General features: G+C 45.3%; 1 long non-coding RNA gene across 1 annotated transcript; it reads left to right on the top strand.

Annotated features, from left to right (window-relative positions):
- The first annotated feature begins 7,062 nt into the window (after positions 1-7,062).
- On the top strand, positions 7,063-9,402 carry LOC139203233 (uncharacterized). Its single transcript, XR_011584377.1, has 3 exons — positions 7,063-7,319; positions 7,497-7,520; positions 9,368-9,402. It is a non-coding gene; the product is annotated as an uncharacterized lncRNA (long non-coding RNA).
- The last annotated feature ends 334 nt before the right edge of the window (positions 9,403-9,736 follow it).

Raw genomic sequence — 9,736 nt, 5'->3', positions numbered from 1 at the left:
AAAAAACCCAACAGCACTGATATTCCTGTGTTTACTGTGATGTTTGTCTGCAGGTGTGCACCTTCAGGTGGACCTGACGGGGGCTCATTCCAGAATAGGGTGTGTTTTTATTTCCTGTTTGTCTCTCCCACGACGTTGTTCCTCCCTCCTACAGCGCCCAGTACTATACCATGCAGATTACACCACCCTGCTGCTGCTGCTCTCCTCCGATGAGTTGGTGTGTTGGTAAACTGAGCTGAACAATAAGGAAAGAAGTGGAGGTTAGGGAATGACGCCATCACCATAAATAAAGACCGGGGAAGAGCCAGGACACGCTGGAGGGACCACGTCTCTCGGCTGGCCCGGGAACACCTCGGGGTGCATGGAAGGCAAACCAGCATGCTAATGTCATGATAAGCCACCAACACATAGACAACCATCATGCTAAGCTAACAGGATGTTAAAACAACTAGCATGTTAGCCTTAGGATAGATGGATACTTTATTCAGCCCCCTGGTATCTAGTAGCTGAACTGGTCATTTAACTGGAGAACTGATGAATAACAAAAGTGAAACCAATAAAAAGTGAGCACAATCGCTAACATAACAGAATATTAAGATAGTTAGCATGATAACTAACCAACAACTAGCATGCTAGGCTAACAGGCATGCTAGCAGGATGTTATGAGACAACAGCCATCATGTTTGATGTGCTCTGACGTGTTTTGCATGACACTGAGAAGTTGCTCATATGTTATTGATCTGAATCACCCTCAGTTATTGACTGTTACACACGTCACGTGACCTAAATCTCCCCGCTTTCTTTGACTACTTAATACAACAAATAAACTTGAAAATCAGCGGAAGTGAAACAGCATCTCTCCTATTTTCCATCGCCGATGTTTAGAGGGTGATTTTGCACGTTAAACCCTGTGTTTTTTTTTTTTTTTACATAGAGTTTGGGGAGCTGCGCTAATGGTGGCGTTCATCCTTAAAATGTGAGGAATGGAGTTCGGCGAGAAGTGGGTGGTATGAGAGAGAGAGAGAGAGAGAGAGAGAGAGAGAGTAGGAGGAGAAGTGGTTATTTCCCACCCCGTGCTCCATCAAACAGCCACGCTGCAGCCCTAAAGGTGAGTGAGACTATTTCTAACTGATAGAAAGTTTGTGACAGATTCCGTTCTGAATGGTTTCTCTGCCGTCACCCAGAACTCCCCTTGAAAAACCATAGATTTTTGTTCTGGAGGTTAGGGTTAGTTTCTGAAACTATCATCGATCACCTTTCGATCTTCTTGATCTGAATCTGACACACGGGCTTGATTCGGCTGAGAGTTTGTTTCTCCTGCTCCTCCTGATTCTCAGCAAACTTCTATTATAAACTATATAATACTGATGGTTATTCCGGTTCCTTAGACTTCTTTATTTATTTATTTTTAGACTTCTTTATTTTATCCCCCATAGGGGAAATTTTCTTGTTACAGCAGCAACAATATAAACAGGGAGAGTGAAAGAAACAAAGCAATAGAAAAGACAAAAAATAGCAAATATAAATATAAATATATGGATTGTGATGAAATGAAATAAATATTTACACCATAGGATATTTACACTGTAGACAGGAATGGAATGACATGGATGGTAGGCAGTATATTAACATCAGCCAGTGATGCTGGTGTTAAAGAGTCTGATGGCTGATGGAGAAATGACCTGCGGTAGTGTTCCTTCTTGCAGGGTGGGTGCCTCAGCCTGCTGCTGAAGGAGCTGCTGAGGGCCCCCACAGTCTCATGCAGGGGGTGAGAGGGGTCGTCCATGATGGACTTGAGTTTTGTTAGTGTCCTCCTCTCACCCACCTCCTCTATGGAGTCCAGGGAGCAGTCCAGGACAGAAGCGGCCCTCCTGACCAGCCTGTTCAGTCTCTTTCTGTCCCTCTCCCTGCTCCCTCCTCCCCAGCAGACCACTGCATAGAGGACTGCAGACGCCACCACAGAGTCATAGAAAGTCCTGAGCAGAGTCCTGCACACTCCAAAGGACCTCAGTCTGCTCAGCAGGTGGAGACGACTTTGGCCTTATCAGATTCCAGTTATTTTTCCTTATCAGAATCAGAATCAGAATCAGAATCACTTTAATAATCCCCAGGGGGAAATTGCTTTTTGTTACACACAGCTCCAAAAGAATAAGAATAAGAATACACTTCAAACACAAAGTAAAATATAAATATATAAAAGTATGAATAAAAAAAAAAACCGGCGTGTGCTGTGGCATGTCTGTAGACAGATAGACAGACAGATAGACAGACAGACAGACAGACAGACAGACAGATAGTGGATGGTCTTACTTTCAGCACCATTATAAGAGCCTTTTCTGTGCATGTGTTTAATTTGTGTTGCATTAGATTCCTTTGCTTGTTTCTGCTGTGAGCTGTGAGAGGGCATGTAATCAGCCAGGTGATGCACCCAGGTGTGGCTGAAGAGAGGCAGGCAGCTTTAGACCGTGAAGTGGGCTGTCAGGTTTGTTTGCTTCGTGTTTAACTGGTAATCTGCTGAACTGGTAATCTGCTGCTGGGGCCGTCAGAGCGCTGCACTGCATGGCCACTGAGAGGGTGACGTCACCGGTACGTGCACACACACCTGTAGGCGTCATGACCTGTAGTCATGAACATTAAAGAAGACGAGACTGAGACTGAACTCTTAAAGGAGACAGAAAGACAAGTTGATCTAGGAGCAAGTGGGGGAGATCTCCCTGTTAAATTGACAGAAAAGGCCATAATGGCAAAAGGTTGAAAAGCTGCAAAAAGAGAGAAAGAGTAAGTTAAAACATGCAGTCGTTCTTAAAAACATGGTTGTGAATTTGATGGGTGATAAAAGCTTTGTACAAGAGGTGAAAGGTACATTTGAGAAATATACTAAGCTGTGTGATGAAGCTGCTGCAAACCATCAATCTATATTTTTGCCACCAGATGAGTTTGAAATGTGGTTTAAAGCAAAAATGCTATGAGTTCATCACGCAGGTAAACAAATGGTTGGTTGACAATAAAAGTTGCCTTCAGGACGAAGTTGCTGAGGGTGATGAGTTGAACAAAGGGCCTCATGCTGAAAGGAACAAAGTGGATTCCCAAACTCTTCATACAAATGTGGAGCCTCAGGACAGTATCTCCAATGTGAAATCCAAGATGTTCAAAAAGTTATGTCTCAGAGTCCAACAGGTGTACCACATCATGCTGCTGCACTTGGGGGGAAAAGCAATAAGGAGGAAACAGGAACAATTGGAAATAAAAACACAACTGGCAGCATCTGGCAGTGTTAAGTTCCTCACCACAGAGCAGTGTGGCAAGTGAACACAGTGAACGTTCAGATGGCTGAACGGCGTCTTATTAAAAAAATTAAAGCTTTCCGTCCCAAAGGCAAAGCCGGGAAGTTGCTCCCAAGCAGGAAGCATCTGTCAACACACAACGCAGAGACGTGCCTACCTTTAATGGAGATCCTTTGAGGGCCTTTGAGCTATGTGTGGAAACAAAAATGCAAAAAGGAGACTGCTTGTGCTATTTGGAACTGGTTCGCAGTTGCCAACATTTACCATCAGACAGAGCTCATGACGCTGCCAAAGGTCAGGAGCTTTGGGTCATGACCGAAAGAACGAGATCACGGATACAAGCGGCCGAAATGAGTTTCCTCCACCATCCGGGAGGAGCCCGGAGTAGAACCGCTGCTCCTCCACATCCAGAGGAGCCAGCTGAGGAGGCTCGGGCTTCTGTTTCGGATGGACGCTTATTTCTGGGCATGTCCCACCGGAAGGAGGCCCCGGGGAAGAGCCAGGACACGCTGGAGGGACCGCGTCTCTCGGCTGGCCCGGGAACGCCTCGGGGTCCCACCGGACGAGCTGGAGGAGGCGACTGGGGCCGGGGAGGTCTGGGGGTCTCTGCTGGACTCTTGAAGATGGATGGATGGATATGTACAAACAGGACTAACTGAAAATATAACACGATCATTTAAATGGGTAATTTAATTAATGAATCTACTAGAATCTTTAGTAAAAAGGCTCCCAGTACATTTAATGTTGATTTAGTGTTTAGTGTTACAGCAGCCATCATGTGCTCACTGACTCTGAGAGGTTTGAGTCTGCTGTCACGTGCTCATATTGATCTGAGTCACCCTCCGTTATTGTCTGCTATCCACACGGAGAAGTCTTATCAATATCCCATCAGTGTCTTATCAATGTCCCATCAGTGTCTTATCAATATCTTATCAGTATTTTATTAATATCCTATCAGTATTTTATTAATATCCTATCAATGTCCCATCAGTGTCTTATCAATATCTTATCAGTATTTTATTAATATCCTATCAATGTCCCATCAGTGTCTTATCAATATCTTATCAGTATTTTATTAATATCCTATCAGTATTTTATTAATGTCCCATCAGTGTCTTATCAATATCCTATCAGTATTTTATTAATATCCTATCAGTATTTTATCAATATCCTATCAGTATTTTATCAATATCCTATCAGTATTTTATTAATATCCTATCAGTATTTTATTAATATCCTATCAGTATTTTATTAACCTCTGGGGTAAAAGCAGCCAGTCGCAGCAGCTCTTCCAACTTTTCTCGTTTCTGCTCTATTTTGTGTGTTTCCCGTTCTATTTGTTACTGTTCAATTCAACTAGTCATAACTTTTGCACATCAACCATGGATGTGCAAGTTATATAGTCAACACTAAGCATGTCTCGCACCGTTTTTGGCATTTTTAAGTCCGCATCTGGTGACCCGTTCAGCCACGGCTCCAGCTGTTGGCGCTGCGCCGAGCTGGGCCTCATCTGACATGGGAGAAGCCTGAACATCCCCGCTGAGCTCCGGAGGAGGAAGAGAGGATGGTGAGGTCTGTCCCCAACAAGGTAGAGGAACTAACGGAGACGTGGCTGAACGAACTCTCTCCGGATCGTAACTTTGGACGGTTTCCACCTCGTCAGAGAGTGAGGGAGAGTGGTGTATTATTATTATTATTATTATTATTATTATTATTATTAGGGCTCTGTAGCGCCCCCTAATGTCTCATGTGGACAGTACAGAAACAGGTTTCCCTGTACAATGAAAATCTCACTTTGCCATCCACGCTGAAGAGTAAAAATGAAAAGGATAAAACATAAACTACTATTGCTAACATAGATATATTTACAAAATGTGCAATTTTATTAACGTAAAGTAAAGTGAATGTGCAGATTAGAGGTAGCTGGTGTTGTTAAGGAGCCTGATGGAGGAGGGAAAGAAGGAGTTTACACCTGGGCTGGAGCTGGATTCCACTCCCTCCACACTGCCCTCACCCTCCACCCTCCACACTGCCCTCACCCTCCACACTGCCCTCACCCTCCACCCTCCACACTGCCCTCACCCTCCACCCTCCACACTGCCCTCACCCTCCACACTGCCCTCTCCCTCCACCCTGCCCTCTCCCTCCACCCTGCCCTCACCCTCCACACTGCCCTCTCCCTCCACACTGCCCTCACCCTCCACACTGCCCTCACCCTCCACACTCCACACTGCCCTCTCCCTCCACCCTGCCCTCTCCCTCCACCCTGCCCTCACCCTCCACACTGCCCTCACCCTCCACACTGCCCTCACCCTCCACCCTCCACACTGCCCTCACCCTCCACACTGCCCTCACCCTCCACCCTCCACCCTCCACCCTCCACCCTGCCCTCACCCTCCACACTGCCCTCACCCTCCACACTCCACACTGCCCTCTCCCTCCACCCTGCCCTCTCCCTCCACCCTGCCCTCACCCTCCACCCTGCCCTCACCCTCCACACTGCCCTCACCCTCCACACTCCACACTGCCCTCTCCCTCCACCCTGCCCTCTCCCTCCACCCTGCCCTCTCCCTCCACACTGCCCTCTCCCTCCACACTGCCCTCACCCTCCACCCTCCACACTGCCCTCACCCTCACCCTCCACACTGCCCTCACCCTCCACACTGCCCTCACCCTCCACACTGCCCTCACCCTCCACACTGCCCTCACCCTCCACCCTCCACACTGCCCTCACCCTCACCCTCCACACTGCCCTCACCCTCCACACTCCACACTGCCCTCTCCCTCCACCCTGCCCTCTCCCTCCACCCTGCCCTCACCCTCCACCCTGCCCTCTCCCTCCACCCTGCCCTCTCCCTCCACCCTGCCCTCTCCCTCCCTCCACCCTGCCCTCACCCTCCACCCTGCCCTCTCCCACCTGGAGCAGCGGGACACACATGTGAGGATGCTGTTCATCGACTATAGTTCAGCATTCAACACCATCGTGCCCTCGAAGCTCGTCGTCAAGCTCGGTGATCTCGGTCTCGACACCAGAGAGGAGGTCAGAGCCCTGACATCTTGGTGCCGGGACAACAGCCTCCATCTCAACGTCAGCAAAACCAAGGAGCTGATGGTGGACTACAGGAAGAGACAGAGAGAGGAACACGCCCCCCTCTTCATCAGTGGGTCTACGGTGGAGAGAGTCAGCAGCTTCAGGTTCCTCGGGGTTCACATCAGCGAGGACTTGACCTGGTCTCACCACACTGACGTCATCCCCCACGCTATAAGACTTTTAAACTGCCCATAACCTTTAGCAGTACATTTTATTAATTATTATTATTATTATATATAGTTGTATTTAACTTATTTATTATATATTATATTACTTTCCTGCTGTGTGAGGGAACAAAAGACACAAGAATTAGATTACTGCTGAGCATGTGACAATAAAGTCTTGATTCTTCTTGATTCATTGTCACAGTCATTTCATGAGAAGAGGTAGGAAACATTTTATTCCAACTTTATGGGCAACAGTGCATATAAATATATATATATGTGTGTGTGTGTGTGTGTGTGTAACTGATAGTAGTTGAATGAGCTTGGTGGCTTTTGAGAGAGTGGCTGTGGTTTCCTGTTGTAAAGGACTGACTGGGGGAACAAGCTCCCTTGTACCCGCAGTCCCACGCTGACAATCACCTCTTACAGCCACACCTCTGAAAATGTGAACTGTCGCTTTAAGTCTCACCTCACCTGTGTGTGTGTGTGTGTGTGTGTGTGTGTGTGTATAGATGGTCTTTACCTGCTTCAACTCCTCTGATCCTGCTGCACTCAACGCCTCCCTGCTGTTCGACTTCAATAAAGATGATGGAAACTTCTGGAACCGCAGCAACCTGGACGTCCCCCTTCCTCCCTGCTCCTCCTCCTCACCCCCTCTACCCTCCCGCTGCCTGGTCTGTCTTGGTGAAGCCGTCAACGTCGCGTGCAACAACCTGACGGCCGCAGTCCGACTGATCTTGGAGGCCACATCAGGCCATGTCGACATCTCACAGATCTCAGGTGAGAAGCTCCAGAGTCCAGTAGTAGGACTAGTACTAGTTAGTAGTTAGTAGTATTATCAGTGAAAACAGGGTTGTTTGGCTGTGATGTCACGGCTCTTTATTGATCACGTCTCCATTGATGACACCACAAAGCAGGTTACCATGACGACTAACCGTGATCTCTGTTTTATCACAGGATGCCCCAAACTTCGGTCTGACGGTGAGTCTGCTTTCATCCCTCTACACCCTGTGTTTAGTTTAACAGTACTTATACTGCAGTAGTAGTACTCCTATGTACTACTAGACAGAGGTAGCAGAAGTAATAGTAATAGTAGTAATAGTTTTGTTGGCAGTAGAAACTGTGGTTTCATGTTTCTCTGTTTTATTTCAGAAGACTCAGCTTCTGACTGTGAGTGTCACTCAGATTTATTCCTCACACTTACAGATGAACGAGTACAAATACCACAATGCAGAAGTACTTTCACTGACAGGCTCAGAGTTATTCTAGCATCATGGAAAGGATCCCTACAGAGAGAGACCTGGAAGATCCTTTTGGTTTAACCACAAACAGCCGTTCTATCGCTCTCTGCACACACACCAGACTACATTCACTAAAACAGGGATTTTAGAGAAGAGGACATGGGAATTATGACTTAATTCATTAGTTTGTTTGTGTTATCATGTGTTACATCAATACTGTATTAGATCCAAACTAACCCTTTGAAACACCAAATTCAAACTATAACAAAAAGCAAACTAAATGATGGAGGCAGCGGTAGACCAGCAGCTCTCTGTGTTCTGCAAGATAAAATTAGTATTTTTGTCAATAGAGTCTGGTGGTTTTGAACAGAGCAATACAATGTAGTACGTCCACTAAAAGATCTTGTTTGATCCACTGACAGGCTCAGAGTGTTATTCTAAGTGTGTGACAGCATCATGGAAAGGATCCCTACAGAGAGAGACCTGGAAGATCCTTTTGGTTTAACCACAAACAGCACACACACCAGACTACATTCACTAAAACAGGGATTTTAGAGAACAGGACACAGGAGCTGCTGCTGTGCTGCTGCTGTGATCAGTTAGATAGTTTGTGTGACTTTGGGTGTTTTTAAAAGGTTAGTTTGGATCCAGTATGTTGTTTGTGTTATTGTGTAACACACAGTAAGAGTAAAAAATAAATTCATTGAGGCAGCTCAACCCCACAGCTCCTGTGGTCTGTGAGGTAAAATCACTGTTTTTGTGAATGGAATCTGGTGTGTGTGCAGAGAGCGGCTGTTTGTGGTTAAACCAAAAGGGTCTTCCACCTCTATTGCTGTAGACCTGCTTCCACCAGACTCCACTGACAAAAACTGTAATTTTACACAGGAGTTGCTGGTTTATTGCTGCCTTGATCGATTACTTTGTTTGTATTATTGTGTGACTTTAGTGTTTTTAGGGTTACTTTCAATCCAACATAATATTCGTGTGACACATAATAGCACAAACAAACTAATTGATCGCTGTAGCGGCAGAGCAGCAACTGCCTTGTTCTGTGAGGTAAAATTGCTGTTTTTTTCAATGGAGTCTGGTATGTAACAGGGTCCAGGTTTAACAATCCTCTCTCTCATATAATGTCACTGGCAGCCTGTAATTGGTTGAATATTAATCAAACCCTCCATGTTTTTTTATACGTTACGATTTATATGAACACAGATGTTTTTATTAGTGTCAAAAAATAAGAAACTTGAGGAAATCAGTCAGTAGTTATTGTATGTTTTATCTTTTCTACAAGATTGTCTGTGTAAATATTAACTAGTCTGAAAATTACAGGCTGTTTTAAGATTTAATGTGAATTTCAGGGCAAATTTAAGTTAAAATTTTACAAACTGGTGTAAAAACATCACATGAAAAAGTCAGTTTAGTTTTTTAATCCGGTCAAGTTTTGTTTTCTGAGCTGTTCTTAGGTTTATAGTGAAGTCCATGTTTGATTCTGTGCCTGTTTTGTTTGTTTTATCTTGTTGTTCATTTTTTGGGGAATATTTGGTCTGTTCCTTCTCAATCAATAAATCAATCTTTATTTATATATAGCACCAATTGAGACAACTCAAGACGATCTACTGTGGCTGTGGCTTCTCATCATCCTCATCCTGGTTATCATCGGCATCGCGGCGTTTGTCTACTGGAAATGCTGCAGAAATCCACAGAAGCAGAGTGGGTAGGTGGAGCTGTAATTCCCTATATTCACACAAAATCAACTTTAAATGTAGTGGGAGCTCATTATTACTCATTTAAATGATCATATTAAATGACCTGGAAGATCCTTGTTGGTTTAACCACAACAGTTTTTCTCTGCAAACACACCAGACTCCATTCACAAAAACAGGGATTTTAGCTCACAGAATATAGGAGTTGCTGTTCTGCTGCTGCCTCCATCAGTTACTTTGTTTGTGTTATTAT

The sequence above is a fragment of the Pempheris klunzingeri genome, chromosome 6, assembly GCF_042242105.1.
Source record: "Pempheris klunzingeri isolate RE-2024b chromosome 6, fPemKlu1.hap1, whole genome shotgun sequence".
In the NCBI taxonomy this organism is placed as follows: Eukaryota; Metazoa; Chordata; class Actinopteri; order Acropomatiformes; family Pempheridae; genus Pempheris; species Pempheris klunzingeri.
This window is presented reverse-complemented; position numbering and strand designations above follow the sequence as displayed.